Source organism: Ranitomeya variabilis, chromosome 6 (assembly GCF_051348905.1).
Source record: "Ranitomeya variabilis isolate aRanVar5 chromosome 6, aRanVar5.hap1, whole genome shotgun sequence".
In the NCBI taxonomy this organism is placed as follows: Eukaryota; Metazoa; Chordata; class Amphibia; order Anura; family Dendrobatidae; genus Ranitomeya; species Ranitomeya variabilis.
The window spans coordinates 44,719,565-44,747,345 of NC_135237.1; positions in this window are offsets into that span (position 1 = coordinate 44,719,565).

Below are 27,781 nucleotides of genomic sequence, written 5' to 3' on the forward strand. Positions count from 1 at the left end.
TTTCTAGGGCAGATTGTTCCTGCTGGGACTTTCTTCGGGGAGTTATTATAAAGTTTCGTCTGGGTGGACAGATGAATTTTATTTTGAGGCCGTCTCTGATAATATTTATGACCCAGGTACTGGGGGAGATATTTACCCAGGCCGGAAAGAAGAGGGAGAGTCTTCCTCCCACTTCTGGCGTAATGTCATTGGGGGGATTTTTTGCCGATGTAGAGGGCCCTTTAAACATATAGCCCGATCCTCTCTTATCCCTAAAGTCCCATTTTTTTCTCTCCCCTGGGGGGCGACCTCTATTATATCTTCTCCTCCGAAAAAAAGGTTTTTTGGAATCTTTAGGGATATTGGGAAAGACTTTCTTTTTATCTCCTGCATGTTCCAGGATCTCTTCAAGTTTTTTCCCAAAGAGAAGTTGGCCGTCACATGGAATGGAGCACAGCTTGTGTTTTGATGGCAAATCCCCCGGACAACCTTTGAGCCAAAGGGCTCTTCTTGCCGCATTAGACAAGCTCGCTGCTCTGGCGGTTAGTCTTGCGGAATCCGCAGAAGAGTCTGCTAAAAAGGCTGCTGCTCCTTGCACTAAGGATATATTGGCAAGGATGTCGGTTCTGGGTACTTTGTCCCTTAGCTGATCCTCTATCTGCTGTAGCCAGACCATTAGAGCACGAGCCGTACATGTTCCAGCAATTGCTAGCTTCAGGCCCCCCGCTGAGGCTTCCCAGATATGCCTCAGAAAACCATCTTCTTTTTTATCAAGCGGGTCTCTAAGAACACCCGAGTCTTCTAATGGAAGGGATGATCTTATTAGACATTTGGCTACTGCTCCGTCAATTTTTGGGACCTTTTCCCAGGGTTCAGAGTCTTTATCCTCAAAGGGATATCTCCTTTTGGATGAAGAGGGTAAAGAACCCATTTTTTCAGGTCTTTTCCACTCTTTCTCAATTAATGCTTTTATTTTTGTATTAACCGGAAACGTGCGTTTCCTCCTCTCTTCTAAGCCACCAAACATGACATCTTCTAGTGACCTAGGTGTCTTCTCCTCTTTAAGACCCATTGCAGACCTAACTGCTTTGACTAATTTGTCCACGTCCTCAGTTGGAAAGCATGGACGACCTCCTGAATCACTGTCCCAGGAGGAACCTGAAGAGTGGACCGAGGCCGGGGAAGTAGAGGGAGATCGGGATATTTTATGACTCCCCTGTCTCTGAGAGGCATCCGACTCTGTAGACGCCTTACGGCTTCTCCCTCTCGGTTCATTAAGGGCCAATTTCAAGGAGTCTTTTATTTCAGCCTGTATTATGGCTTTAAGGCTAGTGGCGAAATTAGGGGTCTCCTCTTGTATCGTCTTACTAATGTAGTTAGCACAGAGATCCTTCTGATACTGAACTGCAAGCGGGTCTTTACAAAGGGCACACTCTCGGTTCTTTGTTTTACCGCTAGCTTTCCTGGACCCCTAGTGATCAAAACAGAGAAAATGGACCCTGTTACCATAAGGGATACATTCACGTAGATCACTCACCACCACCGACAATCAAGGGTACCGATTTTGGAGGCTGGACCGATGCACGTGAAGCGTCCCTCCTGGACGCCGACGAATCTTGCCGGACAGAACGACCACTGTTCCTACCACTTGAGCGGCTGCTCCTGGTATGCTGGTGGCTCGGCAAGGCATCTGGTGAGAGCTCCTGCTGCTGCTGCTGCTGTGAAGGCGGCTGCTGCTGCTGCTGCTCCTGTTGTCCTACTTCCATGGTGAAGTGTTGAACATGAGCGCGTCTTCTGTGGTCCAGCACCCTTTTATGGGGGGACCACTGCACTCCCTGCCACCTTCGGTGCCCAATAGTGGCCCCTCCCCTTCTCTGCCATGCCGCCGGAGTCCATTTTTCACCGGCCGGCGTTTCTTCATGGGCGCCGCCATCTTGGATCTGGCGCCTGCCCATGACGTCACACGGGCACGCCCATTCCCAGCGTGCCTGGCGTGTGACGTCAGACGAGCGACCCGGAAGCGGCCACCGCGCCTGGACGCCGGCAGAGAGGGGAGAGCGGCGTGGCAGCCATGGAAGGAACCCGGACCTCCAACCATGCTGCACAACGCCCGCACGGACGTAGCGACCCGGGGGACCTGCGGACGGCGCCTCCAGGACCCGAACCTCCAACGCACAGGCGCTGCCTGTTCTTCCACGCCGGGACGGGACCTGGGTAAGTCGAACCGCCGTGTTCAGCACAAGGGTCCCTGTCAGGACAGGAAACCCAACTGAAGCGACAGAGAGGTACCGCCCTTTTATTTTCAGTAGGGTTTCCTGTCCTGACTGGGCGGATCCCCTCTCTCAGGTGTGCCATCATGGGGGAAGGGAAAATAAATGTCTGATTGGAAGAGTTTAAAGGAACAGAGGAAATGACGTGAGACTAGAGAGGAGATCATTTATTAGATTGGAATTGAATTCTACTAGAATTCTACAAAAATTTGTATTCTCTGCAAAATGAGATTTTGCAATTCGCTGCGTATAATTTCAGTAATATGGTGACCAGCTGCTGCCGCCATTTTGCTACACTATAGAGTACCAGCAAATAACTAAATAATACGGGCTTGTTGACATGTGGAGTTTTTACTGTGCGTTTTTGCCACAGAAAAAAACATTGTTTTACCGAACCAGCAAAGTGAATTAGATTTCTGAAATCTCATGTACACGCTGATTGCAGATTTTTTTCCTTGCAGATTTGAACCATCAAAGCCTTGTTGTTTTTTGTTTCAAATCCGCAGCATTCCCGTTCTTGCAAGATTTTTACAGCATTTTTCACCCATTTAAATGAATATTAAAAAAACCCCACCAGTAACAATGTGGCAAAACCATGCATATTTTACAAAACTTTTTCCCTGCAGCGAAAGGATCTTCTGCAAATGCTAAAAGCTGCACATCCCGTAATGGTACTGTATATTCTCTGCAAAAACCAGAGTGGTGGGAGGAAAAACACTGCGTACAATGCACATATTTGCAGCATTTTTACTTGTGTTTTTTTCCCCATTCATTTGAATTGGTGAAAAATGCTGCAAATACGCTGAAAGAATTTACATGCTGCAGATTTAAAAAAAAAAAAAAAAGTGCTCAGGAACTCAAAAAACACACAGTGTGTTAATCAGATTTTTGAAGTCTCATTCACCTTTTCTGGAGCGTTTTTGCTGAAGAAAAAAAAGGCATCCCAAGAAAAAACGCCACGTGTGAACATACCCTAATACCGCTCACGTGTCCCGCTGACCCAATCTTTTTTCACCTGCTGCTCGCTTGGCCAGGATGTGACTGAGCGCCATGCAGTCGCGGGACATGTGCATCCCTATAGAGGTGCGCTGTTGACCAGGCATTTGGTAACACTGTGACGTCACTAAGTGCGTTGCGACATCAAAGACCTCATTGAGCCACATGACCATGTGTGATGAAGGCTGAAGAAGATGCGCATCTGGGGAAGGTGTAAAGATGAGGTGCAGAGGACCAGACGACGGGCTGTGGTGAGGTGAGGATTATTATTATTGATTTTTTACATCCTACATTCTTTACACTCTTGGTTCTGGAGAGATCTCCGAACACAACATGGACCAAACAATGAACATTCAATTTGAATAACATATCAATGGCCAAATAAACTTTTTATCAGTCGTAGGTTAAACAATCGGCCATTGTAACCTTTCGTGCTTTGGCTGGCAAATAAGAGCTACCACAATAATCCAGAAAAAAATGAGGGGAATCTGCCAGTTGCCCAATTTACATATTGAAGCCTCTGGAGACCAGTGGTCATAGCCTGGAGTCAAAGTGTTGCTGACATGACAATCGCGATCGTAGCTTACAATAGAATACCTTGTTTATTAACATCAGAATTGATCAGCGAGAGTTTAATGACGACGTGCGGTGGGAGATCAACATCAGTGACGCTGCGTCTCTTGTGAAATTTGCAACTCGTGAATACTCCAGAACATTTTGGCAGTTTTTTTTATTCACCTTAGTATTATTTTTATAATTATTTTTTTTTTGCTATTGTTATTTTTTATTTAATTATTATTATCATTATTAGTATTGTTTCTTTTTGCTTGACTATTGCTGCTGCATATAATGCATTCATAGTAAGCTTTTATTGGCATTATTTGTTTACTCGTTCATTTTAATAGTGATTGATTAATTAGTAATAATAATAATAAATAAATAAAATCATTATAAGTATCTTCAAAAATGGGACTGCATTCCTTTGCTTTCTTTTAGGCTATGTGCACACGATGCGGATTTTGCGGCGGATCCGCGGCAGTTTCCCATGAGTTTACGGTACAATGTAAACCTATGGGAAACCGAAAACGCTGTGCCCATGCTGTGGAAAAAAATGTGCGGAAACGCAGCGGTTTACATTGTGCAGCATGTCAATTCTTTGTGCGGAATCCGCAGCGGTTTCACACCTGCTCCATAATAGAAAACTGCAGTGGAATCCGCACAAAAACCGCGGTAAATCCGCAGGAAAAATCTGCAGAGGACCATTCTACGTGTGCACATAGCCTAAAGGTTAAGACACAGCTATAAAGAATACTGCACAAGGCCATTAAATTACAAAAATATAAGTAAAATATCAATATCTATTAATCATTAACAAATATTTGTAGGTAGATGATAGATGAATCAATATTGAATTATTTGTATCTTTTTATAATTTACTGATCTTGTTCAGCATTCTTTAGAAGGGTTATTATATATTTTTTTTCTTTAGAGAAATCAACTTCATGAAAGTCATTTGAGTCTCTGAAACTGCGCTAAACTTAGATTTGGTGCAAGAGAGAATCCTAAAAAGTGTGCGGTGCATTCAAGTGATGTGGTCTCACAGCATCACAAGGCGAGCGCAAAAACAGTGTTAAGACCTAAAAGTGTACATATCCATCTCCTGATTGCGTCCAAACATGTGAGCTACACTTATTTGCTTTTTTCAGGTTCAACTTAAAAAAATGCAATCTCACCTGAAAATGTTAATGTGTTCTAACTTCTAAGTATTTTTCTCCATATATTTTTGTAACTAAAGCTAGTAACATCACAAATAAACCCTTTTATTTTCAGAGTCTCCGCGACAATCATCCTGCTTCTATAAGTGCCGTGAAAAACCAAATTTAGCATTGGATGCAGCCATTGAGTTCAACCACGCCTTATTATCTCTAATGAGTTGCTTTATGAGAAGGCACCTAACACTTTGGGCTCTTACATCCTATGGTTTTCTTTAGTTATCAGCTTTTGACTGCAATATTTAGAAGCCCCGTACACAATCGATAACTATCTGCCGATTGATGGTTCTGCAGCCCGCTGTCTCTCCTGAGACCTCCATAACTAGAGTGCTCTCTCTATTGAGCCGCTACAAGAGAGCAGCTGTCTTGCGAGCAGAGATCAGCTCCTGTCTTGTGCAATAAGAGAGCCGGTGCCAGACATCCCTGTCGGCGGCATATCTCGAGAACAAAAGGATAGGCAGTCTGAAATTGGACATGCCGGATCCTTTGCTCTATCTGTCAGGAGAGCGTCGGGAGGTCGACATACACATCAGACTGGTAGCCGCTCGGCAAGTTTGGCCAACATTAGTCTCCTGTTTATGGGGGCATTAACTACAGGTAAATAGCCTATGGGAAACTTTGAAAAAGGACAAAAAAGGCAAAAAAAAAGTTGTGGCCACACTAAAGTTTCCTTACACACCAAAATTATAACTTTCTATATAGATTGTAGATAAAATTATCAGCCTTTTTCAGTATGAGTGTCGAGTCATGAAATCACGTCACCCAGTCTGTGTGTAATTAGCCCATTCATAAGCTTGTAAAAGGTAATTATAGTCTTCCCAATCACCTAAAAGACTAAGATGAGCGTTAACTAATCAAAGTGTCATCATTGTTGCCATTTAAGACAAAATCTAATTAAAAAAAAAAACCAAGTCTCTAACTTGCAGAACCTGAAAGTTGGTTGCTCCTTAATTCAGGGTGTGTCGCTAAGGCGAAGACATCACTTATTACACAAGGGACGGACCTGTCAGTGAAATGCTCATAAACCCTAACAGAGGATTTGTGAAAAGTGCAGGAGATTATAAGGTAAAGGCTGCCATCTTATACTACAGGAGGAAATATTTAGCTCAAGGTAATTGAGAGGGAAAGACAGTAATCCTTGGTTTAGGAGAAAGATAAAGTTTTGCAATGATGGCTCTCGAGACTGGCGGAAGAAGGATCAAACCTATTATCAGCCATAACTCAGAGGTTATTACCTGATTGTTGTGCTGTCAACATAATTTTATTATTTTTGTAATTAATTGTTTAAAATGGTTTTATTTTCTGGACAACCCCTTTTATTAGCCCCTCAGGGATGTATTGCCGCATTTACAGTCAGTGCTGCCCGAGGCTCCGATACTGACCACACCCAGGTTAAATCAATTATTATGATCACGTGTCAATGCATTACACTCATTTTTAGAGGAATTTGCAGTGAAAATTAATTCTATATAAGTATTAGGTTTTCTCACCACTTTTTCCCAACATACAGTTTTGTTATTTGTGTCAAGTGATGGTGCATGGACTCCCAAATGCATAAATTGCAGTAAATTTATTAAATTTAAAACAAAATACGGGATCATGTAGACTTCAAAAAACAGCTGGTCTGTTTTTAATCATGTAATGTCAAAGACCTAATGGAAAAGAGAAGAATCATTTGGGTAGAAAGGTAAAATGAGCAATTGTATATAGCAACAATGTTATATAATTTGATGACTGCAATACAATAAAAGGAAAAACTTTTGATGTTCCTTCTTTAGGCCATCATTTATCAGGTTTCTTAGAATTATCAAATGGGTAGAAAAGACTGTGAAATTAATTTTCACATAAAATCTGCTTCCAGGGGCCCCATATTTAAAGGGGTAGTTTCGAAACTAACTTTTATTTTACTTTTAAATCTCTATTTAATGTCATATTCAATTTTTTTCTAATATACATTAGTTAAAAATTCCCTATTTTCCCTAACTACTAGTGATGAGCGAATATACTCGTTACTCGAGATTACCCGAGCACGCTCGGGTGTCCTCCGAGTATTTTTTAGTGCTCGGAGATTTAGTTTTTATTGCTGCAGCTGAATGATTTACATCTGTTAGCCAGCATAAGTACATGTGGGGGTTGCCTGGTTGCTAGAGAATACCCACATGTAATCAAGCTGGCTAAGTGATGTAAATCATTCAGCTGCGGAGATGAAAACTAAATCTCACTAAAAAATACTTGGAGGACACCCGAGCATGCTCGGGAAATCTCGAGTAACGAGTATATTCGCTCGCTCATCACTACTAACTACACTATATATCTGTTTTTTTCTACTACTTCCTCTTTGATGACTCTTGGTTATCCCAGCACATGCAAGGATACTTGCGGGGATGGCACTAGTTTCTGCTCCCTTGTTCTTCACTTACGATTTGCAATGACAGTGCACTCTTTTGCTGGCTTGTTACTTTTGACCAGACCTGGAGAAAGAGCGCATTGTCACTGTACCCTGAAAAAACAGTGCACAGTGGCAGGAATCTACTGAGCATCTCATGGAGTTGACATCCGATGCATGCTCCGTAAAGACATTAATTAACAAATGCTTTTTGATACACAAACCTCCCCCCAAAACTTGAAGTTTTGCCCTACCATTAAGTGAATTTATTACAGACTCTGTCCATTATCTTTACATTTTTACTTCGAGGCCCAGTTCCGGCTTCCACCGGTAAATTCTTGCTCCATTTCTCAAGAAAATGACTCACACTCATCACATTGACATTGTAAGATTTGTAAATTTGCGGATGGTTGATCTTCAGATTTCATTAGTTCACCAGCAATAACTACTGTATATACTGCCACCTATGGACAAACGGGCGGATGGTTTTGACTTGTCAGAATGGAGGTGCCCTTTAAATACAATATTTGGTTTTCGGTTCCTCATCCTTGTTGCTCAGTTTTAATTAGGCCTTTCATGTATTTCTCGATGTATTAAATAGTTTGGCACACGTGCGTAACATCTGTTTGAACAATGCCCAACCTGTGTGCCAGCTTCACCCAGACATGCCCTTATAATATTCACTCTATCAATCTGAGATGATGTAAAACCACATTATATAATAATCCCAGCAATCTAATAAAATCCACACCTAACATAACATCTGATAAATCTTCATACTGACAGCGGCCGGTTGGACAGACGTCCTCTGTGCCTAATTAGTGCTGCTTGGGAGACATAGATATTTTGTAGAAGAGACGTTACTATGTTTATCGTCCATTATTTGTATAAATGAACGTTCTGATAAAATTTGTCAATTCTTCACCATTTTCAGGATCTTTGCTGGCAGCAAGTGAAAACATTTTTTGATGAAAAACATATCCTGATGATGCCGTTTATTACTATGTATCACTCCTCAATCTTGTTTGTATAACCGTCCCAGGTTTTCTCTAGTTTTATTTACTTTGCCCGTTGACATGGCCGTACGAGGGTCGGCTTTAGAGTTGTAGCTTTGAATGATGCCATTCACTTTATCAATTAATGTACTGAAAAAAGTGGATGGAAGGATGGAATCTACAAAAAATAATTTAATTAATAATTTAATCCACTATTGTTTTTTTGTATTTTTGTTTTTATTATGTTTAGTTTCTAGTAACTTTGCACTATGGGTCAGTACAATTATGGTAATGCTAAATTGCTAAAGATTTTTTTTTAGTTTTATACCTTTAAAAAAATATCAAACTTAGCATAACTTTTTTTTCAGTTAATAGTGTTTTATGAGGGCCTATTTTTTAAGGGCCCGTATGACTTTCTATTCTCTTTTCATTTCAAATTTCTTTTAGGCAAAAATCAATTTTTTTTTTCTGTTTTAACGTTCACCATATGGGATAAATATTATAGTTTTAGTTTGGACAATTATTCAAGCAGCAAAACCAAATATGTTCATTTTTTATCGTTTTTCTATCTCATAGAATTTGCTATTTACTTTATTGTGATTTGAACTTTTATATTTTTAATATATAGAAATATATATTTTTATTATTTTAATATCCTGTGGCTTGGTGATAACTTGCCAAGTTGCAACAACCCTTTAACCCCATGAAAGAGACCTAAATATAAAAACTATACAAAAAACCCCCATCATTCTGATAACCTCCAGATCACATCCCACCCTAGCTAAAAGACACCTGCTGCAGGAGCCAACCCCTCACTGAATCATCTATATATGCAACCAGACCTAATTTGTAAAGTTTAACCTTAATTTAAAAAAAAGGAAAAAAAATCCTATTTGCTCTTAAGATCATGTATAAAAAAAGGAAAAAAAATCCTATTTGCTCTTAAGATCATGTATAACAATGAAGTGTTATATTAATGTTTAAGTCTCCTCATACTGGCATGCCAGACCTGGCATTTCACTCTCCACAAGGAGAAACATTACCCCTTAGATCCCAGTCTTAGCCTCTCCCCTAGCCAAATCAGATCTCATACCTTGCACTGATGAGGGGCAATACCCTGAAACATCATGTCTGCAAATTGAGATTCTGATTTGGCTTTTATCCTAAGTCATGTGGCAAGGCTCGTTAAAGGGTCGGTATTGACTTGTAGGATTACTACTTCTAATAGATGTCAGTAAGGTTCTAGTCCTCTTCCTCTAGAGACAATTTGCATATTTAAATTTCCCAGATGAGCATGCATGGCTTATAAGTCTCCTCATACTGGCATTTCACTCTCCACAGGAAGAAACCTTGTCCTTTAGACATTAATGTCTAAGAAGCTTTTGACTGTCAGGGAGAGTTATTATGATGTATCTTTTTACATGTTGTAGAATAGAAAACAAGGCTACAATTTAGGATGTAAAAAGTAATGCTGATAGGGAATGTAGATTGTGAGCCTCATTGGGGACAGCTATGATAATGTCTGTAAAGCGCTGCGGAATATGTTAGCGCTATATAAAAATAAAGATTATTATTACCTGCCTTTTAATTTTTAGGCCCATAGTAAAAAAAAAATAGTCCTGTCGAACCGCTTTAAGTGGATGCATGAAAATGTATTAAAAGAATACGAAAGCAGAAAATCCCTTTAATTATATACTACCTCCATTAGTGCTACATTACCCAATCTAAAGTTTGAGCTTGGACATTTTACAATTACAGTTTTTATGGTCCCAATCCTATGAATACACCCCTCTACAAATAAAAAGGTACTGTTCATTAGACCATATTAAAGTCAAAGTTTATGGGGCACCAACTTAGACCCACTCGTCGGAGCCCCAGCTTCCTAACAGGAGGCTAATAGGTCTTACAAAAAATAATGTGACAATGTTTGGTTACTATTGAAATTGTTTTTTTTTGGGGGGGGAGTCTGACTTTAAACTTTTGCGACTTTTGAAAGACGTAAAGTAAAGGGCATAGCTTTAGGGGCTGCAAAGGCACTGGGGCTCAATGGGGCTTTTATATGCCACAATGGCATATACAAATCCCAGCAAAAAAGACTATAGTTCCATTTATGGTGCGTGTACCTATACATATGGTGTATATAATACATATATATATATATATATATATATATATATATATATATACTGTATATATAAAGCAAAAATAATCTCTGTATTGGGCAAGTTTCAGACGCCATGGGACCTGAGGGCCTGGAGGCATTAATTACAAGTTTCACAGCTGTTCAAAGCTAATGGCGATGAATGCAGTAACTGTGCTGTAAAGAAAGGGCTCCTTAAGAACAAGGCGGCAGGGTCATAAACACCACCTCATTACCTTACAACTAATTAGGCAATAGGGCAGGATAATGCAGGGATGCAATAGGAACAAAGTCAATAAAACTAGTCGTAATTGTCACTTAAATACTTACCAACACATCCTGGGTAATGACACTGGGTAAAGTTTAGCAACTTCGCACAGTTAACGTTGAGCTGTTCTCTTGAGTTTATCTGAAGTTTTGCAGACGGCTTAGTCAGATAAATCATTATTTTAGAAGCTACATCGACAAAAAATTCTAAGTAAAACATTTAATAGAAATATTTGTTTTCTTTCTTTTTTTTTCTTTTTGTTGATCAAACAACACACATTGTATAGTAAAACTTCAGACATAACTTCATATGAGGATCTTATGATTTAGCACTCCTCCAGTCTAATATTGAACCCCATATCCTCCAAACACGTGCATTGTAATTCTACTATAATACTAATATATAATTCTAGCCTGTTCTTTGACCTCCTAGTTCTTTTTCTGCTTTTGAATTATAAAAATAAAAGTTATACTTTGTTTATTTTTATGAACTTTATTTTTACTGTATATAACAATTATATTACCATAGCCCTATTCCTAAACCTAGTCCTAAATCTAATCCTAAACCAAACGCGTATCCAATTCCTAGCCCTAACCCTATTCCTAAGTCTAATTAAGTCTAACCCTAGCTCTACAAAGCTTACTTCATTATTCTGAGTTTTGTAATTTTCGTCTCTGCCTATCAAGGTTGCCAAATTGACTTCATATTTTCTTCTGGAAATCTTATAAAAAACATGAATAGACAATATTTTTTATGGACACATTGGAAAACTATAGTAAATCATTATGATTAGAAGTGATCGATGACTACATCCCATAATTCTGATATGAACACATCAGCTGCAGTCACTGTAAACTGTAACAAAAGATAATTATAGTCAAAATAATCTGCGTAGGTTTCTTCAGCTTCAAAAAAAAAAAAAAAAAAATATATATATATATATCTAATATATAAAGCTGAATGTGTGTGTGTGTGTATGTATGTATGTATGTATGTATGTCCGGGATTGGCATCTGAACCGTCGCAGCTACAGCCACAAAATTTTGCACAGTCACACGTCTGGACCCCGAGAGCGTCATAGGCTATGTTGTGAGGTGAAATTTTAACCCCGCGCTTTCCAATTCACCAAACAATTTTGCCCCTATCTACATAATGGGGAAAAAGTGAAAGGAAAAGTGTTGGAGGCGTCGCAGCTACAGGCACAAAAATTTGCACAGTCACACGTCTGGACCCCGAGAGCGTCATAGGCTATGTTGTGAGGTGAAATTTTAACCCCGCGCTTTCCAATTCACCAAACATTTTTGCCCCTATCTACATAATGGGGAAAATATGAAAGGAAAAGTGTTGGAGGCAAATTAACAGCTGCCAGATGTGAACAAGGGGGACTTAAAGAATGAGAGTGATGGCGCCAAAGAGTATATACTGTACAGTTGCTAAGGTGGGGCCCCGACATGGGATAATCACCACACCACCACGGGGATATGAACACACACACAAAATGCGCCACACACTACCACGTGCTCGAACACATATACCACCCTCAGCGCACATTTCACCACACATACACCAACCTCACCACATAAAAGTAGAAACACAAAAGTCGCCGCTCAAAACTCGCCACGCGCAAAAATCTCCACATGCAAAATTCGCCACACGTGCAAAACTCACCTCATGGAAAACTCGCCACACGCAAAACTTGCACACGCAGAAAAATTGCCACACGCAGAAAAATTGCCACATACACAAAAGTTGCAACACATGCAAAAGTTGCCTCACACAAAACTTGCACATACTCAAAAGGCACCACACATAAAACTCGCCACGCGCAAAACTCGCCATGCGCAAAACTTGCTGCACACAACTTGCTACACTAACCTGTCACATGCAACTCGACACACAAAAAGTTGCTACACACATGTCGCCACACAAAACTCATCTCACAAAAGTCCCTACATGCATGTCGCCACACGCAACTCAACACACACAACTTGACACACGAAACTCGCCCTAAAACACACACAAGTCTGGTATTATCCTTCAAAAATAAAAATCTGATTAATAAGCAGACAAACTACAAGAGCAACAAATGTACCATATAGGAATCCGGCAGCTGTCAGTCACATGACCAGTCTATTATGTGTATGTGTGAGCTAATATATACTGCCAGGGGGAGGGCTTACTGTTGGCTGGGGATTTATCAGGCTGCCATTTTAGCTTACAAATACTGAGGTAAAAATACTGACCAAATAACGTGTGAACGAGGGCTAATACAGGAGGAGATGACATACAGTTATATACTATATACAGGAGGAGATGACACACAGGTATATACTATTTACAGGGGAGATGACACACAGGTATATGCTATATACAGGAGGAGATGACACACAGATATATACTATATACAGGAGAGATGACACACAGGTATATACTATATAGAGGAGGAGATGACATACAGGTACATACTACATACAGGAGGAGATGACATACAGGTATATACTATATACAGGAGGAGATGACACACAGGTATATACTATATACAGGAGCAGATTACCTACAGGTATATAGTATATACAGGAGGAGATGACATACAGGTATATGCTATGTATAGGAGGAGATGACATACAGGTATATACTATATACAGAAGGAGATGACACACAGATATATACTATATATAGGTGAGATGACACACAGGTATATACTATATACAGGAGATTACATACAGGTATATCTAATATATAAAGCTGAATGTGTGTATGTATGTATGTGTGTATGTCCGGGATTGGCATCTGCACCGTCGCAGCTACAGCCACAAAATTTTGCACAGTCACACGTCTGGACCCCGAGAGCGTCATAGGCTATGTTGTGAGGTGAAATTTTAACCCCGCGCATTCCAATTCACCAAACAATTTTGCCCCTATCTACATAATGGGGAAAAAGTGAAGGGAAAAGTGTTGGAGGAAAATTGACAGCTGCCAGATGTGAACAATGAGGACTTAAAGAATGAGAGCGATGGTGCCAAAGAGTATATACCGTACAGTTGCTAAGGTGGGGCCCCGACATGGGATACTCACCACACACTGGGATGTGAACACAAACACAAAATGCGCCACACACTACCACGTGCTTGAACACATATACCACCCTCAGCACACATTTCACCACACACACACCAACCTCGCCACATAAAAGTCGAAACACAAAAGTCACCACTCAAAACTCGCAACGCGCAAAACTCGCTACATGCAAAACTCGCCATATGCAAAACTAGGCTCACGCAAAACTCGCCACACGTGCAAAACTCACCTCATGGAAAACTCACCTCATGCAAAACTTGCACACACAGAAAAATTGCCACATGTACAAAAGTTGCACCACATGCAAAAGTTGCCTCACATAAAACTTGCACATACTCAAAACGCACCACACATAAAACTCGCCACGCGCAAAACTCGCCATGCACAAATCTTGCTGCACACAACTTGCTACACTAACCTGTCACATGCAACTCGACACACAAAATGTTGCTACACGCATGTCACCACACAAAACTCATCTCACAAAAGTCGCTACATGCATGTCGCCACACGCAACTCAACACACACAACTTGACACATGAAACTCACCCTAAAACACACACAAGTCTGGTATTGTCCTTCAAAAATAAAAATCTGATTAATAAGCAGACAAACTACAAGAGCAACAAATGTACCATATAGGAAATACGGCAGCTGTCAGTCACATGGCCTGTCTATTATGTGTATGTGTGAGCTAATATATACTGCCAGGGGGGAGGGCTTCCTGTTGGCTGGGGATTTATCAGGCTGCCAATAGCAACCAATCACAGCTCAGCTTCTATTTTGCTACAGTTAATTAACCTGAGCTCTGATTGGTTAATATAGGCAACAAAGACATTCTCAGTATAACAAAGCTAATATATGTTGTGAAATTCTTCTATTAGCTTAGTTTTTGCCTTTTAATAATTACATTTCTATCTATTTGTTTTGTGGTTTTTGTGTGCAGAATAAATTTTTGTTAACACATTCTATTTTGCTAACAGCAGTCATTAACCCGGGCGAAGCCGGGTAGTACAGCTAGTATATATATATATATATATATATATATATATATATACTTTAATTTTTTTACGGATAGGGCAAAAATAGTGCCCTATTTTTATGAATTTTCCTGGAATTTCTGAAGGGTTAGCAAATCTGCTGCGGGGGCCCGGCCGTTATGTGACGGAGGCCCCTTGACTGGCCGGTGAGTTTGCTAATTTCCCCCCATCTTCGGTCTTTCTCCGGCGCGGGCGAATAAGGGGTTAAGTATGGTTTGCTGCTCCGTATTGGGGTGATGGTGAGCTGGCAGAGGCACTTCCGGGGGAGCGTACTATAAAAGGCGGGGCCGGAAATGCTCCGGCCTCTTTGATCGGGTGAATCACGGAGCTGACACGCTGAAGGGGTGGTAGGTAATTAAGGAGCGATGGCGGACCAGCTTGAGGCCGCCATAAGGGAAAAGGTCAGTAAGGAGGGGGTTGCCTGGCTTGCGGCCATGATGAAGCAGTATGGCAGAGATGAGGCAGCTCAACACAGAACACCGGCAAGCCGCAGGTCACGGTGGAAGCCGTGACTGGCGGAAAGCGGTTGCTCGCCTCACTGTCAGGCAGCGAGTACGGGTGTCAAAGCCCGAGCTCCTAGCCGGCCAGCGTCTAAAGGGGAGAGCGCGAAAATCGTAGTGGCCGCCCCGCACAGCGGGCAGGGTGGAGTCAGTCAGGGAGATATATCTGTGAGGCGCAGCCATTCTAACACGATGTCGCGGCAAATTCGGCTCCTGTCACAGTGTAGGGCACAGATAGAAGGAGTTTGTGGTGAGAAAGGGGATAAAACCGTGACTGCTCAGGGTCATTTAATGGGGGGTACACATAGTGCCAGTTTATCTTCAGAGGAGGACGTGGGGGGCGGGAAGATATTAGGACGACAGGAATGTTTTTTACCTCAGGCAATTAACCCTCAGGTTGCATCCATTCCGGTAAATAGGAATGTGGGTAGTCCGCAGGAGGTTGCAGGAGGACAGGCTGGAGACAGTCAGCCTTCATGCAATATTGCCTTTGGGCCAGTTTTGTCCCACCCGCCCATCCCTATGCAAATAATTACGGCACCTGCGATGGCTGAAGGAGCTAATAGCGTGGTGCAAGCAATTAGTGGATTACCAACAGTGTCGGGTGCTCTTTATCAGGGATTGGCTGATGCGAGTGCATCAGGAGCTGGTATGGCATTATCAGCACCCAGGGAAATGATATCTGACCAGCATGGTAGAAGGAGTAACAGGAGGAGGAGACATAGCAGGTCTTCTTTATCTTCTGAGTATTTTGACAGAAGGTCAGCGACATGTCACGGTCGCCATTCACACAGTAGAAGGAGGAGATCGGTTTCTAGAGGTAGTGGGCGTTCTCGGAGGCAGCGCTGCCATTCTTCATCGTCATCGAGGTCTCGGGGTCGTAGTCCAGGAAGGAGTCTCCAATCTTATAGGATGACGCAGGAGGAGCAGAGTGGTCGTAATGAAGGGACAGTTTCAGTTATGGCGGGGATTACGGCTACGGAAACACAGACTGGTGAGTTTAATTATTCAGGGGCATGGGAAGGTTTGTGAAAAAAGTTTGTGACATTGGATGATTTGAAAAGTATATTGGGTGGTGATAAATTAATTTTGAACCTGAAATTATTGTCCCAGTTGAAAGTCACCACCCCCCCTTCTACAGCTGTACGTTCAGATATTCATAGGGATGTGTTCTATTGTGGGGTGGCCCCGTTAGGTTCCCATTTGGATCAAGAGACTGTAGAAAAAATTTGGGCGAATGATTATATCGAGGTTTGGTTGCTACTGTTTCCGGAACAAAGTTCAGTGGACAGGGAAAGGAGAATGGTTGACAGGCCGTACAAACAGCGCCCTAAGGTAGCAAAAACAATAAATAATTGGATTCAGGCCTTTTGTGTATTAGGTTGTGTTATGGGTAGAATGGAGGCTCAGCGTGGTGGAGATATGATGAGGACTTTCGTAGGCGGTTAGCGGTCAACCCGCATCTCGGTTGGGGAGTTAAGGCCACAGATTCCTGGTTGTGACTCATGATGGCTCAGAGGAGCGCTCAGTCCTTTCATTCGGGGGCCCCAAGCCAACAATCAGGCTCGGGGCCAGTCCCAGTGCGGAGGCCCGGTACTTGTTGGCTCTTCAATGAAGGCCACTGCAAGTATTATGGATTATGCAAGTACAAACATGAATGCTCGGTGTGTGGGGGATTGCACTCAGTCACAAAATGCCCCCGTGCCGTGTCAAAGCCCGCTACAGCAAAGGCAAATCTCCAACATGAGAGTAAGGACACCAGTGAACATCACCGAGATGGAGCCATGGCTAAATAAATATAAGGACAAGGCGGCAGCAGCACAGTTACGGGTGGGTTTCACGTATGGGTTTTTCATACCATTCAATTTTTGCGAGGAAGCAACGTTTTCTGATAATTTGAAGTCGGACAGAGAATTTCCTTTAGTGGTGTTGAAGAAGGTTGAAAAAGAAGTGACTCTAGGTCGCATAAGGGGACCCTTTCATTCCCTCCCCTTTTACAACCTAAGAGTTTCCCCATTAGGTGTGGTTCCTAAGAAGGAGCCCGGGGAGTTTATATTAATACATCACCTGTCACACCCAAAGGGTGGTTCGGTGAACGATGGTATCAGTCCAGAAGATTCCTCAGTGGCTTATATCCCGTTTGATAATGCATTAATGCTATTGAGACAGGCGGGACAAGGGGCGTTAATGGCTAAGTCAGACATTGAGTTGGCTTTTCGCCTCCTTCCGGTTCACCTGGATTGTTACCACCTGCTCGGTTGTGCCATAGATGGACAATACTATTATTATGACACCTGTCTTCCCATGGGGTGTTCCATCTCTTGTAGGTATTTTGAGTTATTTAGCAGATTTTTGGAATGGGTAGTTAAGTTTGAAACATGCTGCCATTGGATTACACACTACTTGGATGATTTTTGTTTGTGGGTCCAGCGGATTCAGAGTTATGCGTGAAGATGTTGCTCAGGTTTCGGGAGTTGATGAAAGTATTTGGTGTTCCGTTATCGGAAGAGAAGATGCTGGGTCCGCTGACATTTCTTTTCTTGGCATCAAAATTGATTCCGTTAACATGGTTTTTCGTTTACCGGGGGAAAAAATTGCTAAACTACTTGAAAAAATTGATGGTTTTCTTTCTATCAAAAAAGTAACTTTGGTTCAAATGCAGTCCCTTTTGGGTTTATTGGCATTTGCGTGTCGGGTCATGCCTATGGGAAGAATTTTTTCCCGGCGGCTAGCCATGGCTACAAAAGGGGTCAGGCTTCCGCACCACAAGATCAGGCTCGGGCTTCCATTACTTGAAGACCTGCGGGTATGGAGGAGTTTTTTGTTAACCTACAATGGTTGTACATGTTTCCAAAGTGAAGAGAAGGCAGGTCAGGATATTTCCCTGTTCGCGGATGCAGCAGGGTCTGTGGGCTTCGGGGTCATTTTACGTGACCAATGGTGCGCGGAGAGGTGGCCACTTAATTGGGTGGATAGAGAATGGACCAAAAATCTGACCTTGTTAGAGTTATTTCGGTTAGTGGTGGCGGTGGTCATTTGGGGGGATCATTTGCGTAATTCACGCATTTGTTTTTGGTCAGACAATGAAAGTGTGGTGCATGCGGTAAACCACCTTCTTCAACGATTCCAGTTATAAAGCTTATACGGTTCCTGGTGTTGAAATGTTTACATTTAAATATCTGGTTCCGTTCTAGACATGTTCCGGGTATTAAGAATGCAATGGCTGATGCACTTTCACGCTTTGACTTTCAGAAGTTTCAGGAACTTGCCCCAGCGGCCAGCCAGCAGGGAACGCCATGTCCTTGTTTCATATGGCGGGTGCCGGAAACCCTCTAATGCCACTGGTGCGGATGTCGGTGGCTCCTGCAACCTGGAATGCATATGGTAAGGCGTGGAGGGAATGGTGTAATTTTGTGGGTAATCTTCCGGTGGATAAGTGTATTAAAACCAGGTTAGGGGTAACAGAAGCTTATTTGAAACATTTACATAAAGGTGGTTCGTCGGTAGCGATGGCGAGGAACAGATTATCGGGATTGTCTTTTCATTTTAAATTAAGAGGTTGGGAGGACATTACTAAAAGTTTCATTTTGCGCCAGTCATTAAAGGGTTGGAATACTACGGGGGAGCCACGTGTGGTCAGACGACCAATTTCTTATTCTCTGTTGGTGGGAATTATTGAGAATACAAAGTCAATATGCAATTCGTATTTCGAATCGGTTTTGTTTATGGCATCTTTTGGAATTGCCTTTTTCGGGGCTTTGCGGGTGAGCGAACTAGTAGCTCCTTCGATGCTTAAGCAAGGGGGGTTGCAGTATGATGACGTTTCAATGTGCAATGGGGGCATTCAGATTCGAATTCGACGATCAAAGACAGATTCAGCAGGAAAGGGAACTTGGTTCTCATTATTTTCTATTGCAGGGCCAGTTTGTCCCGTTAAGTTGGTTCTGCAATACTTGACAATTAGACAAGAGGGTCACTCTTTTTTTGCGCATTTCAACGGGTCCCCGCTAACCAGATTCCAGTTTTTGGCTTTGTTAAGAAAAATTTTACTGAGTTTAGGCCTGCCTCCTGGGGAATTTGGGACTCATTCATTTAGATTCGGCGCGGCCACAGAGGCAGCAAGAGCGGGCCTCATGGAGGAAGAAATTAGGAGAATTGGCAGATGGTATTCGGCATGTTTCTCCCGTTACATCAGGCCCGACTTATTAGTATGATAGTAGAATTAATATGTATTAAATATTCATTTTCTTTATCATTTTAGGTTTTTCCAGGCCTAGTGTTTGGATCTTAGGCCATTCGTATGTATTTTGGGCCAAGCAGAGGGCGGAATTGCGGCCTGGAGAAAGATCCCTCGGTTTTCATAATGTGGAAGTGAATTGGAGAGGCATTCGTGGATTGACATGGAACCAAGTTCTCTTTGAGGTGGTACAAATATCGAGAATGGAAGTACAAAAAGTTATCCTAGTGTTACACACAGGTGGAAATGATTTGGGTGCGGTTCAGCTCACGGAGCTCATTACAATGATGAAGGCGGATATGGAGAAATTTCCAGGTTTTTTCACACAATTAGTTATGGTGTGGTCAGAAATTATACCCAGGGTGGTATGGCGTGGGGCACAAGATTGGGCGAGTATAGAGAGGGTGCGCAGAGCAGTAAACCATAGAATTTCAAGATTTGTTTATTTAATGGGTGGAATTATTGTAAGGCATAGACAACTGGAAGGGAATAATGCCAGGCTCTTGCGTCTGGATGGGGTTCATTTGACAGACATTGGGTTGGACATATTTTTGTCAGGGTTACAAGACGGGATTGAAGAGGCATTGTTTGCTTTTGGTGGGGGGTTGTAGCTTTGAGTTGTCATAGCTACTCCTTGGCGGAAGAGCAATATGGGAACATGTGCTGGGAGTCCGGCGGCATAAACCCGCGGAAAATTCCGGTAGTTAATAAAGTGCTGCGACCTTAACCCGCTAACAAAAAAGGGTTGTGCATATGGATATAAAAGATGAGAGCTGTTTGCATAGTTACTCTCCAATAAAGTTTTGAATGGTTATTAAGTGTTGTCTCTTTTGTTCGCGTCAGGAGAAAGGGCGAAGAGTTTCAGGTCTGGGTGGGGCCCGGCCGTTATGTGACGGAGGCCCCTTGACTGGCCGGTGAGTTTGCTAATTTCCCCCATCTTCGGTCTTTCTCCAGCGCGGGCGAATAAGGGGTTAAGTATTGTTTGCTGCTCCGTTTTGGGGTGATGGTGAGCTGGCAGAGGCACTTCCGGGGGAGCGTACTATAAAAGGCGGGACCGGAAATGCTCCGGCCTCTTTGATCGGGTGAATCACGGAGCTGAAATTTGGTTTGATTAAAGGATAATTGGTGGTATGTTTAAGTTGTTAATTTCAGGTGTATGAAGTCACAGCGGTTGGCGGAAGAGCAATACGGGAACATGTGCCGGGAGTCTGGCGGCATAACCCCGCAGAAACTTCCAGTAGTTAATAAAGAGCTGCAACCTTAACCCGCCAACAAAAAAGGGTTGTGCATATGGATATAAAAGATGAGAGCTGTTTGCATAGTTACTCTCCAATAAAGTGTTGTCTCTTTTGTTCGCGTCAGGAGAAAGGGCGAAGAGTTTCAGGTCTGGGTAGCCTGCCTATGCAGAGTACAGCAGCCGATGACAACCTCATTTTACCTAATGCACTCTGCATATTCAGCACTGATCAATTCACAGTATAGTTGGGATGAGGAAAGTGTGTTCAGTTTAATTTTTCCCTCCCATAGACATCAATATTAGGAAATATCAGAAATGGTATGGATAAATATTTGTCAATATCAAGCATAAAGAGCACACAGATCTATATTAGGCACTCATTATGGATAAAACAAAACAACAATAAAATAATAACAAAATAGATAAAATAAGACTAATCAGATTTCAGTCTTCTCTCGCTCCAAATAAAATCTGGACCAAGGACTTTAACCCTCCGGTTCCTTTTACTGATGTTCTTCAATGTGGTAGAGGACCCATTGTGCCCCATCAGTGCCTCGATGCCACTGCAATTGACCTGCCATCTTATGTGCATAAAGATGTCTAATCTTCACCTGATGACAGATGTCAGGGGACAAAAGAGGGATTGAATAGGAAATGGATGTTTGTATTTGAACCATAAAAACAATCTAGATCTTTAGGAATATTAATTATCCTAAATCAGCATATATGATGGATGTCAATATAGTTTAAAACTATGTACATAAACTTTATTAATCAGTAATTAATAAGGAGGGGCTTAATTACTACACAAGATGGAGCCGGAAAGGTGCCCATTAGGGGCAGTCAGGGTAAGCCGTCGTTGAGTTCCACTACGTTCCTTAGGGTGCCAACCACTGCGGCAAGGTAGAGTTACAATTAGGCCAGTACCCCTGTGCCTCACCTTTCCAGCTTCACCCTGTGTAGTAACTAAGCCCCCCATTTTTAATTACTTATTAATAAAATTTATGTACACAGTAGGTGGGTGTTTTTGTTTGTTTTGAGTCTTTTTGGGCCTGCTAAGGTTTATTGTGTCTTGTGTGTGCTTCTTGGATATCAATATCACCCCTTGATTATTCTATACTATCAGAGGTAATAGGTATGAAGCGCTAAGTCACTTTAGACCACCTAAAATATTACAGGAATACTCTTATTAACGGACAAATATAGAATGTAGCACATGTAAAGTTGGAAAAGTAAGATTGTTCAGGAAAATGAGTAAACAAAGTGAATTTTTCTGGTATAGGCACCAATGCACTTGAACCTCCCCTCCATTTAAAGGGAATGTGTAGTCAGAAAATAACCCAGTGCTTAATTCAAGTTTTTAGGTTTTTTTGTTTTTTTTTATCGCAATCTATATTAACAAATAAATTCAGAAATCTCGAAATTTTCACACTGGCCACCATGTTTAATATTAGGTGCATTCTGTTCTGTTCAGCAGCCATATGGACATAGCAATGGACATAGCAATAGACTGTCTCATTCACTTCTACAGGAGAGCTCTACAGACATGCCCTGATGAGGGCAAGGGTCATTATGAAGGAGGGGGAGGAGATGAACTTTGATATCACCTATGGTAAATGGTACATCCTGTGTTATTTATATATATAAGTGTTATATATAAATGTATTCTTGCCTGTGACGACAATGAGACAGCTGAAAAGTCTTTCGTACAGAACAGGAAGTAAAAAATGCAAGATATCTATTTTTATTTATATACTTTTTTTTCCAAATTAAGAAGTGATATGGAAACATAAATAAATAAAAAAACACTTAAAAAGAATCTGTCATCAAGTTTTTGCTAGCCTGTCTGAGAGCAGCTTTATGCAGAGGCAGAGACACTGATTCCAGCAATGTGTCATTTATTGTGCTGCTTGTTACAGTTTTAATTAAATCGTTTTTTTTATTCACTATGGATCTAGCAGTTCTCTAATGCAGACACCTGTATAGCCCTGTCCACCACTGATTGGCAGTTTTCTGTGTAGTTATTAATTATTATTATTATGCATTGCTTCTACAGTGGGGAAAAAAAAGTATTTAGTCAATGACCAATTGTGCAAGTTCTCCCACTTAAAAAGATGAGGCCTGTAATTGACATCATAGGTAGACCACAACTAAGGGTACCGTCTCACAGTGGCACTTTTGTCGCTACGACGGTGCGATCCGTGACGTTCCAGCGATATCCATACGATATCGTTGTGTCTGACACGCAGCAGCGATCAGGGACCCTGCTGAGAATCGTACGTCGTAGCAGATCGTTTGGAACTTTCTTTCGTCGCTGGATCTCCCGCTGTCATCGCTGGATCGGTGTGTGTGACACCGATCCAGCGATGCGTTCGCTTGTAACCAGGGTAAACATCGGGTTACGTCACCGCTGTGCTCTGCTTTCACTTTACGGCCGGGAGTCAGTCAGAGCGGGAAGCAGACGGCAAGGGACCTGACGGACACCGGAATGTGAGTATGTACTGTTTTTTTTTTTTTACATTTACGACGGTAACCAGGGTAAACATCGGGTTACTAAGCTCGGCCCTGCGCTTAGTAACCCGATGTTTACCCTGGTTACCCGGGGACCTCGGCATCGTTGGTCGCTGGAGAGCTGTCTGTGTGACAGCTCCCCAGCGATCACACAACGACTTACCAACGATCACAGCCAGGTTGTATCGCTGGTCGTGATCGTTGGTAAATCGTTTTGTGAGACGGTACCCTAGGAGTCAAAATGAGAAAACAAATCCAGAAAATCAATTTGTCTGATTTGGCAAGATTTATTTTGCCAATTATTGTGGAAAATAAGTATTTGGCCACCTAAAAACATGCAAGATTTCTGGCTCTCACAGACCTGTATCTTCTTCTTTAAGAGGTTCCTCTATCCTCCACTCATCACCTGCAGTAATGGCTCCTGTTTGAACTTGTTATCAGTATAAAGACACCTGTCCACAACCTCAAACAGTCACACTTTAAACTCCACTATGGTGAAGACCAAAGAACTGTCGAAGGACACCAGGAACAAAATTGTAGCCCTTCACCAGGCTGGGAAGACTGAATCTGCAATAGGCAAGCAGCTTGGTGTGATGACATCAACAGTGGGAGCAATAATAAGAAAATGGAAGACATACAAGACCACTGATAATCTTCCTCGATCTGGGGCTCCACGCAAGATCTCACCCCGTGGGGTCAAAATTATCACAAGAACGGTGAGCAAAAATCCCAGAACCACACGGGGGGACCTAGTGACTGACCTGCAGAGAGCTGGGACCACCGTAACAAAGGCTACCATCAGTAACACACTACGCTGCAGGGACTCAGATCCTGCAGTGCCAGATGTGTCCCCCTGCTTCAGCCAGCACATGTCTGGGCCCGTCTGAAGTTTGATAAAGAGCATTTTGATTATCCAGAACAGTATTGGGAGAATGTCATATGGTCTGATGAAACCAAAGTAGAACTCTTTGGTAGAAACAAAACTTGTCATGTTTGGAGGAGACAGAATGCTGATATGCATCCAAAGAACATCATACCTACTGTGAATCATGGGGGTGACAACATCATGCTTTGTGGCTGTTTCTCTGCAAAGGGACCAGGATGACTGTTCTGTGTACATGTAAGAATGAATGGGACCATGTATCGTGAGATTTTGAGTGCAAATTTCCTTCCATCAGCAAGGTCACTGAAGATGAAACATTGATGGGTCTTTCAGCATGATAATGATCCCAAGCACACCGCCAGGGCAACGAAGGAGTGGCTTCGTAAGAAGCATATGAAGGTCCTGGAGTGGCCTATCAGTCTCCAGATCTCAACCCCATAGAAATCCTTTGGACGGAGTTGAAAGTCTGTGTTGCCCAGCGACAGGCCCAAAACATCACTGCTCTAGAGGAGATCTGCATGGAGGAATGGGCCAACATACCTCCAACAGTGCGACAACCTTGTGAAGACTTACAGAAAATGTTTGTCCTCTGCCATTGCACACAATGGATATATAACAAAATATTGAGATGAATTTTTGTTAATGACCAAATACTTATTTTACACTAAATAAATCTTGCCAAATTAGACAAGGTGATTTTCTGGATTTGTGTTCTCAGTTTGTCTCCCATAGTTGAGGTCTACCTATGATGTCAATTACAGGCCTCTCTCATCTGTTTATGTGGGAGAACTTAACATTTGGTGGCTGACTAAATACTTTTTTCCCCACTGTATAGCATTATCTTATTCCGCAGCGCTTTACAGACATTATCATCACTGTCCCCATTGAGGTGGAGCGCCCCGTCAGAGCAGCGGGGTACTCGGTTCCCGGGTCCTTTGGTTCACAGGGGGATGTCATGGTGGCTGACCCGGTCCATGGCCCTGGGATGTCCTTGTAAAAGGGAAAGGTCTTTAAGGGGAATGTTCATGACGTGACCTGTGGTATTCGGTCAGGGTGACCAACGCTGCTTTAAGGGGTCCGCTGTGGTGATGTTATGGCAGCTAGATGGTATACCTTAACACAGGTGAAGTGTGTCCCCAGGGCTTCCCGGTGTGTAGATAGTGAATGATGAATGGCGCAGTGAAGGACGAGGACACAAGGTTGCAGTCTCTTTACCTATACTGAAGACTTCAGCATCCACAGTCCAGGGCACCAGATCACAGGGCAGGCAGAGTCCAGCCGGTTTGGAGGCAAGTCCAGAGTCCCCTTATCCAGGTGAAAATCAGTAGCCTTCCTCTAGCGCCTGAGTGTTGTAGTACCTTACTGCCTAAGGCTTCACATAAGGTCCTCACAGATGTAATGTCTCTCTCTCTGTCCCCCGTATAGGATAGGACAAACCCGTATGACTGGTGGCTTGAGGCAGTTTATAGGGACTCTATCATGCCCCAACCTCTAAGGGTTGCCACCGTGCCTCCTGGGTGTAGGGCGGACAAGTAACGTGAAATTAGCTGTCCTGCCGGTCTCTGGAGCAAAGCATTAAGGTCGCTACTCCCTCGGTTGTCCGGCTACCGGGGTTCTGCGCCTCAGAAGGAGGCAGCCTGTGTAGGGCTGGTCCCCTTCTGGTATCCACTCCTTTGCTAGCACTTCCTTCATGCTCGCTACAATACAGTTCTGCCTTTGATGTCTCTTCCTAGGAGCTGCAGCTCTGAGGGCATGCACAGCTCCGTGTCCTTTCTCCTTCGTTCTCTGACAGGATCCCACCCCTGTCAGGGACCAACTAACTGAGCTGAGCTCAGCCAGCAACTAACTAACTTTCCCTACAGGCGACCAATTTTACCTATGTGGGGAGTAACCTAATAAATAGGAGCAGAAGCTCCCCCTGGTGGCCTGGAGTGTGAAATGTGTAGCATGTTTGTGATACCTGTCATGATTCCCAATGGCAGGGACTTAGGCAAAAACGGACTAGCTCTAGGAAGATGGAATCTCAGATGACCGCGATGCTGAACCTAACACACAAATAATAGTAGCCGGGGGGCGTGCCTACGTTTTATCCCTAGACGTCTCGCACCAGCCGAAGATCTAGCTACCCCTAGTAGAGGAATACACAGACCTGACTTGCCTCCAGGGAAACCCCAAAAGTGATAGTAGCCCCCCACATATAATAACGGTTAGGTAAGAGGAAAACACGTACGCAGTATGAATATAGGTTCAGCAAAGAGAGGCCCTCTGACTAGATAGCAGAAAATACAAAAGAGGACTTCGCGGTCACCTCAAAACCCTAATCAGCCATCCTGAAATTACTTTAACTCCGATATCAACTCATGACACCGGAGTAGTAATTTCAGATCACTAGAGCTTCCAGCAGCAAGAGTGAAAAATGCGTGCTGGACAAAACAAACACAAAAAATACAAAAGATCCAACTTAGCTGAATTGCAGACTTGGAGCAGGTAGCAAGCAACAGAGGTGCTCTGGTAACATTGATTGCCGGCACTAGAATGACTGAGAAGCCAAACTAAATAGGAAACTCCCAATTCCTGATGGGAACAGGTGCACTGGAAATAAAAGACAAAAGTAAGCCAGTACCACCAGTAGCCACCAGAGGGAGCCAAAAACAGAATTCACAACAGTACCCCCCCCCTTAAGGAGGGGGCACCGAACCCTCATGAGAACCACCAGGGCGATCTGGATGCGCCCTATGAAAGGCGCGGACCAAATCAGAGGCATGAACATCAGAGGCAGTCACCCAAGAATTATCTTCCTGCCCGTATCCCTTCCATTTAACCAAATATTGAAGTCTCCGTCTGGAAACGCGAGAGTCCAAAATCTTTTCCACAACATACTCCAATTCACCCTCCACCAGCACAGGAGCAGGAGGCTCAACAGAAGGAACAACCGGCACCTCGTACCTCCGCAACAACGACCGATGGAAGACTTTATGAATGGCGAAAGATGCTGGTAGGTCCAAACGAAAAGATACAGGATTAAGAATCTCCAAAATCTTATAAGGACCTAAGAACTGAGGTTTAAACTTAGGAGAAGAGACCTTCATAGGGACAAAACGAGAAGATAACCACACCAAGTCCCCAAGACGAAGACGATGACCCACACGACGATGACGATTAGCAAACTGCTGAGTCTTCTCCTGAGACAACTTCAAATTGTCCACCACATGACTCCAAATCCGGTGCAGTCTATCCACCACAGTGTCCACTCCAGGGCAATCCGAAGATTCCACCTGACCAGATGAAAAACGAGGGTGAAACCCTGAATTGCAAAAGAAAGGAGAAACCAGAGTGGCAGAACTGGCCCGATTATTAAGGGCAAACTCTGCCAACGGCAAAAAGGCGAACCAATCATCCTGATCAGCAGACACAAAACACCTCAAATAAGTCTCCAAGGTCTGATTAGTTCGCTCCGTCTGGCCATTAGTCTGAGGATGGAAAGCAGAC